The following is an 11,806-nucleotide window of genomic DNA, read 5'->3' on the forward strand; positions in this document are numbered from 1 at the left end:
TGATTGATATATATATATATATCTATCTGCCTGTAAGGGAGTCTGCACAGTTCAAAGCTGTGTTGTCCCAGAGTCAACTACATAAGCTTGTGGTGGTATTTCCTTCCCAAATTCATTCGTGTACGCTTGAGTAGGCCTTACCCATATTTATTTATAAATGATGGGGCAACCGTAATGGTAGCAGCTCCTCTCAATCTTGTCCTGCCGTCCGCGGCAACACCCGCCACGGGAATTCCCGTCGTTAGTTCTGGGATTCCCCTGGACGACCTGTGTAGTGTAACGACTCGAATTCTGTAAGACAGCGCTGTCCCCATACCACGCGTTTTCCCCCTGGAGTTCCTCCCCAGGAAGAACCAGGACACCAACGTTCTGACAGAGCAGTGCCTCTGCCTTTCATGTGTTCCTCCTTGAAAATGGGCCGTTGTTGTTCTGGGCACATCCCTGTTCCCAGAGACTTTCAGCGGGAGGCTTACAGCACACCGTCCCCCCCACTTCCTCCTCATCACTTCCTTCCCGCAGGAGCCATCCTGGCACAGGCGTCTCCTTCCTCTTCCTCGACTGTCATAAACAAAGGCCTTGTGCAAATCAGTCCCTCATGAAGGTCCATCCCTTTAGACTTATTTGAACCTTAAGCCACAAGGAAGCTAGGTAACCCTTCCACATTCTTTTCCTGAAATGAATGTGTGGAGGCCTTTCCAAATTTTCAGTGCATCGTTTAAAAAAAAAATCTATATAGGATAAAGGGGTAATGATAGGATGTTAAGAAAGATAAACACATGAAGGGAAGAGAAACATTAAAGTCATTCCTCTTCCTAAACTAGATGAGTAGCAGTAGGGTGCACATGTGTGATTATATCCAGTACCTGCTTTTATGAATTGCCTCTAGAGCACTTTCATTATAAACCTTAATAGCAACAGTTCCATCTTTATTTCATAGTTTTATAAATATATCTAGAGGCCCATTTGAGGAGCACACTTGATAAATCCAGTTAATAGCTAATAACTCTCTAAGACCACTCAGTTGCTAAAGAAGGTAGCACATGCTAAATTTTTACATGCAGGCACTGAAATGAATGACTACATTTTCATCCCACACGGCTAGAGGTAGGGATTACTAATGATGGTAAGTCCCATTACTAATCTTTCCCTTGCACAATCAGGAAATACATTTTCAATGTCTTGCTGCATGTAAGAAACTATATTAGGTATTTTGATGCATTAAAAAAATAAAAATAAAGTCACTGACCTGAAGATAGCTTACCATCAAATTTGGGAAGAAAACTGTGTACATACAAATAAATATAAGGCCATACACTGTATTCCAAGTTTCTAGATCCGTAAAGCTATGAAAATGTAGAGTTTTTATTTTTTAAATAATGTGCTTCATACTTATACAAGAGCATAGACTCCTGATTAGTAGCTATTCAGAGATAAATGTTGTGTTCTTGATCTTTTGCCATAAAAATCTCTAGGCAGCTTAGCAAAACCGACTAGTTGAGACCTTGTTATTGATACATGAATTCCATTCTTTTTGAAATAAGAATATTTTTCTTTGAAATGCATGTCTGTTTGATACATGATAAAGGTATTTGGCATGATATTCAAAAGATAAAATATATAAATGGTGAAAAGTAAATTTTAATCTCTTTTTCCTTCTCTAGTTATCAGTCCCGCACCCCACCTGCAGCCAATACTTTCACCAGTTTCTTATATACCTTTCTAGAGAAATATTATGCCTTAACAAGCTATACATACAAGCTCTGCCTTTTGACATAAATGATAGCATAGTATACATACTCTTTTGTCTTATTCACTAAGTAACATAACTTAGAGTTATTATGATATTTTCCATATTAGTCTATGTAAAGGTGGATCTACCATAATGCATTTAATCAGTACCTCATTAAAGAACATATAGCTATTTTCCAATTTTGCAAGTACGAGCAACATTTGATTGTACAAGAACAAGCAATAATGAATATCCTTATAAATATATTATTTCACATATGAAGTGGAATTGCTGGATTAAAGGGAGGTGCATTTTAAATTTTGATAGATACAGTCAATTTCCTTCCAGCAATAAATTCCTTCAATGGCAAATCACTTGTGAAAATAGCAAACCAGTGGAGCAAGCTGAACATCTGTTTTCTTATGCAAGAACCAAAAGTGATTTAAAGCCTTACATTTTAAGGCTATATCTATAACCAGAGTGATGAGGCCAAAATTATTCAAGAACTATTTCAAATGAAGCGTTTGTCTTTAAATTAGCCATGGTCCATAGACTTCAATTGCCAGGGAACAAGTTTTAAGGACAAATTCAGGGGTCTTTATTTTTAACTAGCATTAAGGTCATCAGCAGGGTAAACTTGGAAATTTTCTGTCAGTGGGATCAATGAATATGGTCTAATAATTTTTCTGAACATTTCTGCCAAAGTGTTTTTTTCTTTTATACCAACAAACAATATTTGACAAATATTTATTGAGTATCCCTTGTGAGTCAGCCACTGTTGAAAATAGATACGGAACATGGCAATGAATATTACATGGCCTCTGACTTCTATTAGAGAAGCTTCATAGGGAGAGAACAACATATTAATAAAAAAGACAGTCAAGCATTACAGAAGTGTTAACAAGGACCACTGGATATACGAAGAGAAATATCCATTGTATCTGAGGGAGAAGACTTCATAGAGGAGATAGCACGTGAACTGAGTCTAACAAGGTGATGTTCCACATGTTCACTGAAGATGGCAATGACATGAGGAAGCAGAGGCCAGGAGGATGAAAAAATTTGTCACAGTCCAGAAAAAAATTCAGAATAGTCAGAGAGATAGATATAGATAGACATAAGTATACACACAGACAAATACATATGTGTGTATATACAAACATACATATTATGTCTCATATAGGATCTATATATAATACATCATATATTATACATCATATATATTTTTATATATAAAACTATGGGAGGGTGAGAAATAAAACATGGACTGGGGAGGGCAAGGGAAGAAATGCAGCTTGAGATGAGGTTGGGAAAGAAGTCAAAGACTAGATCCTGAAAGAACTTTGTATGACATAGTAAGGTATTTTGACTTTGTATCTCCTAAGGCCAAGCAGTGCACCACGGCTGACTGATAACGCTAAATCTGTTACAGGTTCACATTCCATGAACAATTCAGCTCTGGAGTGACTGAAGGTGCAAGAAAAGCTCCCCCCCAGGCAAGTCCCTCTGAACAAGCAATCGCATCCATTCACACCAAGATACATAAAATCTTTTATGTGTGCCATGATAAAGAGAAAGGTAGAGACACACTCGGGTGGGTAATAGGTTTCTTAAGCTCCTAAATCATACGCAGTTTAGAAAGATCACTAGGAATTGCATAAAAGATTAAGAAGGTTTAAAGGCCAAGTACGGAGTTGAGAATTGATAATAAAAGGTACAATTAATTCTCCCAGGAAGTAAAAGGATGGCACCCACATTTTGGATTCATTGACCAAGAAAAGAAAAATGCCTTTTGCTGAGTTTAAGAAAAAAAGATGAGAAAGAGCTTTTGCAAGAAGGATGAGTTGAACATTAGAGTAATCTTTGAATGCAAAATGCCAGAGGGACACATAAGATGCCCATGGAAATATCGAATGTTGCCATTGGCTCTGTGTGTACTTAAAATCAAGTATTAGAGGGGCGCCTGGGTGGCTCAGTGGATTAAGCCGCTGCCTTCGGCTCAGGTCATGATCTCAGTGTCCTGGGATCATCAGTCTCTTTGCTCAGCGGGGAGCCTGCTTCTCTCTCTCTGAGTCTCTGCCTACTTGTGATCTCTCTCTATGTCAAATAAATAAATAAAATCTTTTAAAAAAAAATCAAGTATTAGAAACTATAGATCCTGCAGTTACCCTGTTCCCATTAGGAACTGCCCTAACTGTGAATAACAACTGTGTAGAAAGTGGATTAAATAAGATTGAGATTTTTTTGGGCCATGCAGCTTGACCAACCTGGAGTTGGGTATTCCAGACTTGATGCTTTAGCTCCAGGGTAAGAGCTATGACCCAGACACCCTAGGAGTTTCCAATGCCCTATGTTTTCTGGTGGTTTCCTGCCTTAAGTCATCACAAGGTCATAAAATGGCTGCATTTGTAGTCCTAGCCAAAATATCCACATTCCACAAAGGTAAAAGGAAAAAAAAAAGGAGAGGACAAAAGGCCAGTTGAGTTTAATCATTCTGTTAAGATTTCCTAGAGACATTGAAACTTGCCTCCAGAATGAAGGTGGACCCTTTGGGGTAACCAAAGACTAGAGAGCCTGGAGAGAGAAGGTATCCCCATGGGAAGTAGCCTTTGTATATACAGATATTTACTATTTGCAAAAAGTATTTACTATTTGCAAAAAGTAAAGTTTCACATCCCACTCCCACAGGCTTTCATTTGTATCTGATCAACTAGCCATGAGTTTGTTCTCTCCTTCAACATGGACTGTGCCATACTCATTTCTAGATGCTGAGACCACGAAGAAGAGCATTGATCAAAATAAAATAGTAAATATTGAAAATAGTTCAAGTATATCTGAATCATAAAGTTTGTACTAGTGGCTATCCTTACTTACTATGCTTTTCTATACAGCTCATCATACCATAAGAAAGTAGAAGCATTGTGATGTAACCTATATATATATATATAGGATATATATATATCCTATCCTATCCTATATCCTATATATATGACATATATATATATATATATATATATAAAAGACCCAGGGCCTGAGCTCTTTTTTGGATCAGCACATGTCAGCAGTGTTAATCTCCACAGCTATTGGTCATAGCCAAACTGTTGTTCTGCCTTCCAGATTAGAGATCCCTTCCAGATGACCACTAATTTAAGCAACTTGATGCAGCTGGGAGAGATTTTCAAACACATCAAGACTAGACCACATGTCAACATAAGGCATGTCAATGAGATGAGAAACAAAGCTGGAAAGCTCTACTCTGGCTCGGTGTTGCATGAGGGCCTTTTAGTTCTAGCAAAAGATACAGTCAATTTGTGGTGTTTGTTTGCTGGTAAACTTGCGTCATAAACCTGTGTTCTCGGTGTGTACTCTGGCATTCTCTCTATCAAATGTTGGTACAACAACATTGGCTAACTATTGCATCTTCTTTCAAAAAAACCCATTTGATATTCCTTGTCTAAGCAATGGCCCATTCAATAAAAATCATTTATTGCGATCATGACTATTATATAAACAGATCAACTTCTGACATTTCTGCCTTTAAAAATATTATACCCACCAATCACCCTACTCCTTTCAACAGTTTTCCTTTTGTGACTCATACGTTTCCTTTTCAATTACCATCCTATTTTCTTTCTAAATTAATACTTAGTGGAAAATGCTATGACAATGTTATGAAAATAATCCCACACAAAACCTTGAAGAATCTTATTTTCCATGAGCCTCCATTGTGAGAGTCCTTTTCATGTCTTTTGAAAGACCCATTTAATCGACCGAGAATCGCAGTAGTTTAGGAAACGGAAGATGTTCCTACGCATTCTCTCAGCTTGGAGACAATACACCACAGATTTTCCTGAGCTGACCACGCCTAGTGAGTAGTTGACCCCCACTATGGCTTTCTTTGGTTCCTTAATAACAATTGCATTTTTCAAGTGATAAATATTCTTGGCAGCTCAGGTAACCTTTCAGACTTTTTTTTCTACCTTTGGCAGGACTTGTTTCATCTTTTTGGGTTTATCTGTTCCTCCTGCCTTCTATTTTCTTCTCCTGCTTCCAACAGCCAGGAAATATAGAAGATATCTTTTACTTTCATTCTCAAACTTTCAGGCCTTCCCAAAAAGTAGAGAAAAAAAAATGTCTGAAGTTAATGAAAGGCAATTTTTCCTTCACCTACTGGAGAAATTGAAAATATGACCTTTCGAAAAGACATACAGAGAGACAACTTAAAGTCTGATAAAATCTATGTCAAAGTAAGTGACCCCCCCCCCCCATCCCTAAATTGTTCGTCAGGTGGTTGAGCTCCATCAGGATTACTCAGGATCTGGACTAGCTTGAGCAATTTACAAATACTCTCTCCCTTTTCCCTGTGAATTACCCCTTAGTTTTGGTCCCATTACTTCTCCCTGTCATTTTCCAGCTTTCACCCATTTGCAGACTAAATTACATGTCAGACATGAGGAACCTTGAAACACCAATTTCATGCACAGAAAGTTGAAACGAAGAAGCCCAGAGCAATGTCTTCCTTACCTGAAAAGAGCATCTTTCTTTCTATGCCAAGAAGAAAATATGTGCCCTTTTCTGGGTTTAGATAGCACTAAGAATTTAATCTGCACTTAGTCTCATTTTTAAATTATAAAATAGGAATAAATAATCCCTTTAGAGTGGTTGCAAGGTTGGTGATAGGTCCTATTATATGATCAATAAAAGAGGTTATAGTAGGAATAATGATAACACAAAGCAAATGATTGTCTAGCACTTTCAGCAATGTAAAGGGCTTTCATATGCAGGTTTCATATTGTTTACTTTTTAATTTGCTCTCACAATAATCTCAAGAATTAGATAGCTAGGGGCGCCTGGGTGGCTCAGTGGCTTAAAGCCTCTGCCTTGGGCTCAGGTCATGATCCCAGGGTCCTGGGATCGAGCCCTGCATCCAGCTCTCTGCTCCTCAGAGAGCCTGCTGTCTCCTCTCTCTCTGCCTGCCTCTTTGCCTACTTGTAATCTCTGTCTATCAAATAAATAAATAAAATCTTAAAAAAAAAAAAAAAGAATTAGCTACCTAGTAGATACCACAGATGTGGAAAGTAAGAAAATTCAACTGACTTGATCAAAGTCACCCACTTTGGAGGAATCAAAACCTTGACTAACACAAGGACATTTGGTTCTACTCCCCAGACTGTCTTTCTGTGCATTCAAAATAAAATGAAATTTGACTAAGTCTGTTTATCTTCATTCATAAAATACTCTTGCTCTGATCATTGAAAAACAGACTCTCAAAATGAGAAAAGTCTTATATTCCAGTCTTTCACTCTATCCATAAATCTTTTCAACAACATATCATATCCTCTGAATTCTTCTAAAATTAAAGTGTCAGGAAGCATCCTACCTTGTATATGGCTGCCTATTCCACTATTTGAGTTATCCTATCTTTAGTGGAGTCAATTTTTTCTTCCCCTCATCTTCAAAGCACCAATACCATTTGCCTTCTCTGTGTAGGGTGTTCTGCCTGCCATTTGGATATGTCCTTCAGATGGATCTTTTACCGTAGCTTTCCAGATGACTACTGTGTGATGGCTCTGCTTATATTTTAAAATAGGCTCTGTCTTCTCTTAGGTAAATGTCCCCAAATCCTGATATGAGACATTTACCTGCTTCCTCTCTAGCCTTGACATCTGTTTCTTGAACATTTCCTAATTGTCAAAAGAGCATCCAGTCAAAATTCCAGCTGCATTCTCTATCAGATACTGGAGGAGTCACTTGGGCATTTAAAACCTCAACCACTGTCTCCTGCTCTCCATGAAGGGATGAGAAAACCAAAGCCCAGATGGCTGAGAAACTTGTCTAAGGACACAACAGTCGTGGCACAGGACACCTTGATCATATCCGGTAATATTATTCTATTGTCATCATGATACTAATGGTTCTCCCTTCTTAGATCTGCAAATATGAAAAGCTGAAAAGTCACTGGGATGTTAAAACAGTCACTAAAAGAATGTTCTCAGTTGATTCTGCACTGAATTGGTCATTTGATGTACCTATTTCTTGGGACTAACCCCTGAAAAATGCCAGGGCTCCCACAGAAGCAATCCTTGCACTTTTACGGAAAATCACCCCCTAGACCATTAGAGCTCTAACACCATATGGGTCTCCATTATAGGTCAGACAATATCATGCATTCTACTTCCAGCGAAAATTACTTGCAAGATCATAGTTGAATCCCTGTTGTTGACCTTCCGAATGACTTAAGGAATGTCTTTGATGTCTCTCAGTTACTAAAATTAGCCTACCTGAGTTACTAGAAAAAAGAGTATTATATACTTACAGGGTATTTCTAAAATCTTGGTACAAGGAAGTATTAAATATACAAATATTTATTAACTGGTATAATTGAGGAATAGGTTGTTTTGATTATTCCTCCTCACATAGTGAAATTGCTGGAGCAATGCAAAGATTTGCCACAGAAAATCTCCTTTATCTCCAATTGCATGGCTTTATTTTTTAACAGTGTGTTTTAAAATAGGTGGTTATCAGAGGGGAAGCGGGGGGCGGTGGATGGGTGAAACAGGTGAAGGGAATTAAGAGTATACTTGTCTTGATGAGCACTGAGTAACATAGGGAATTGTTGGATCACAATATTGTACACCTGAAACTAATATAACACTATTTATTAACTATACTGGAATTATAATTTAAAAAAATATGGTAATTCTACAGACTAAAATCTGACAGCAAGATAACCAATAACAATATTAATACATTTTAAAAGTAGTTTAAGTAAGCACACAAGAAAAATAAATCCTGTGAATTTTACATAAGTAGAAAGCTTAAGGAATGAATAGAAATAATATCAAAATTTAAAAATCAGAAAAATAAGAGGTCTGAGGTATTTCTGAGAAATACCAGAGGCTTAAAAAGTATTTGTGATGGTCATAACTCAAATGCTATAAACTGTCCATCCATCCTTGCTTTATCATCTTAGAGCCTATGATTAATATGCTTACATAATTAAAATTTACTTCTAAAAATCTTTATTCCCTATGGATTAAGAATACTGAAGTCTCTAAAAACAGATTTCTTTTTTCTTATTGTAACAGTAATACATATTCAACTTGGAAAACTGGGAAATATAGGGAGGCATACCCACAAAAATTAAAATTACTAACTCTGTTACAAATGAGATCAGTGAGAATTCTGCCATTTACCTGTTTAGCCTTTATATATGGCTAGATATAAATATGAAATTTGGGGGTCATATGATATACAGTAGTTTACCTTTTTTTTTCCACTTATGAAAATACCATAAAGACTTTTCCCTATTTGTTAATATCCTTCAAAAATGATCTTACTAAAAATACCATTGAGACATTATTATGGATGTATCAAAATGTGTTTAGCTTCCCTAGGATGCATTAAGTTGCTTCCATTTATTGTAATTAAATTTCTTTCTGATAAACAATATTTATGTATATATGTAATATATGTCTTATATACATACATACACATACATACGGGGGCATAAAGATAGAGCTATCTTGAGGTTCCTTCATGCATATTACTAAAACAAAAACACCTTACAGAATTTAATGATTTATACTCCTACCAGACAAATATGGAATACCTGTATTTTTTTAAATTGTTGTTTTAACTTGCATCTATTATTATTATTATTATTACTATTAAGACTACTGTGGTAAACAGGAGAATAGTCCCCCAAAGATGTCCTTGCCCATATCTCCAAAACCTGTGAACATGTTCCTTTACCGGCCCAAGGGACTCTGCAGATGTGATGAAGACGTGAGATGGGGAGATCATCTCGGACTAAACTAGGGGCCCAATGTAGTCATAAGAATCCTTATAAGGGGGAGATGGCCTCAAGAGATCAGAGAACGCAGTGTGACAGCAGAGGCAGAAAAGACGTGATGACCAAAGCAGAGGACAGAGAGGGAAAGATAAAGATGCAGCGCTGCTGGCTTTGAAGATGGAAGAAGGCGCCACAAGCCAAACAACAACAAAACGCATGTAGCCTTAGAAAAGCTCAAAAGGCCAGGAAAAAGGTTCTTCCCTAGGATGCTTAGGATACAGGAACACAGCCCTTCTGATCTCTGAACTGTAAGATAATATGTTGGTGTTGTCTTAAATTCCTAAATTAGTGGGAATTTGTTACAACAGCAATAGAAACTAACACAGCTGCGGTCACCAAGTGTGGTTATTGTTAAATTATTGCAGGTCATCTTTTAGACTATAAAAGATAGTCTTTTTTACTTTAGCCTTCATGAACATAGAAAATGCTTGGAAGTGCTCAGAGACCATCTGTGGATTCCCAAGTTAATAAGATCATAAGTCTTACATCAATGGAAGAAGTCGGTTTCATTTACATCCTTGAAGACGTATAGACTCAAAGACCATTAGCTCTCCCAGGGAGTCTAGAGACCATGTTCCACAAAACCCAAATCTTTCTACTCATGAGGAATACTTCATATTTTTGAAGAAGCAGTGCACATTTAGGTTGCAGTTTCATTTCACTTAACTTTAATTCAAAATCATAGTGAGAATCACAATTGCCTGCTATATAGAATTGAAAACCGAAAGAGATCATCAGGGGCGCCTGGGTGGCTCAGTGGGTTAAGCCTCTGCTTTTGGCTCAGGTCATGATCCCAGGGTCCAGGGATGGAGCCCCCGGTCAGGTTCTCTGCTCAGCAGGGAGTCTGCTTCCCTTCCTCTCACTCTGCCTGTTTCTCTGCCTGCTTGTGATTTCTGTCATATAAATAAATAAAATCTTTAAAAAAAATACATTTATTTAAGAAAGAGATCATCAAAAAATCTCCCAACAGTATAACAAGTAGGAAAACCAGTCAGAACCTAGGAAAAAGTCACACCAAATAACTGATTGGGGAAGGCAACAACCAGTCCTTTCTAGGTTTTCCTCATGGAACAGGAAGGTGGGAGGAATTATAGCCCCTACAGGGTCTAGTCCTGTTGTTTTTGTTTTTAAGGTTTTACTTATTTATTTGACAGAGAAACAGCAAGGGAGGGAACACAAACAAGGGGAATGGGAAAGGGAGAAGCAGGCTTCCTGCTGAGCAGGGAGCCCGACGCGGGGCTCCATCCCAGGACCCTGGGATCATGACCTGAGCAGAAGGCAGATGCTTAACAATGGAGCCACCCAGCCGCCCCCAGGGTCTAGTTCTTAATTCACAGACGCTCTGTGTTTTAACCAGGCACCTGCACCAAACCTTCTGCAGAGCAGAAGCTGCTCTGGAACCAGTCAGTAGCCTTCAAGGTCCTGCTCTGGTTTCTTTTAGGAACTAGTCAAAATGGGAATGACACACTACTTTGAACAGACACAATATAATTGGCTTTTTAAAATAAACAATGAGATGGATTTCTGGACACCAAAGGTTGGAGCTGTTGAAGGCTATAACTTCAACTTATAGCCTTCAATACCTACTATTGTTCGAAACAACATTTCACCCTTTGCCAGTGAGTCTTCTGTTCTCAAATTTTGAGCACTCACCAAGTAACTTAGTCCAAGTTTTCTGAGAAGCAGATATGTGCAAGGATTGCAGTGATGGGAAATGACTATGTGAATGGAATAAAGAAGCTGGAGAAGCCTAGGAAAGACTGAGATGAAAACCTGACTTAAGTGGAAAGAACTCATTTTCTCTAGCCAGCCAGAGCTGCCATGTTCTGGAAATAGGAATATCCAGGTTTTAATTCCCAATCCCACTCTACTCTTTAAAAGTTGCACAAGTGTGGACAAGTGAAAATTCTCCAAGACTTAGTTTCTTTGGCAGTTGAACAGGGATACTAATAGTGGTCCTCTGCTATAGCTATGCTAGTAAATGAAATAATGCATATATTCCAGCTCGGTGATTGGCATTAAACTTTCAATAAATCTGGCTATTTCAGGGGTGTCTGGGTGGCTCAGTTGGTTAAGTGTCTGCCTTCGGTTCAGGTCATGATCCTAGGCTCCTGGGATCAAGCCCTATGTCAGGCTCTCTCCTCAGAGGTGAGCCTGCTTCTCCCTCTGACCTTTGCCCCTAGCCCCACTCATTCTCTCTTTTTCTGCCCAATAAAAAAAAA

Source organism: Mustela nigripes, chromosome 4 (genome assembly GCF_022355385.1).
Source record: "Mustela nigripes isolate SB6536 chromosome 4, MUSNIG.SB6536, whole genome shotgun sequence".
Taxonomy (NCBI): domain Eukaryota; kingdom Metazoa; phylum Chordata; class Mammalia; order Carnivora; family Mustelidae; genus Mustela; species Mustela nigripes.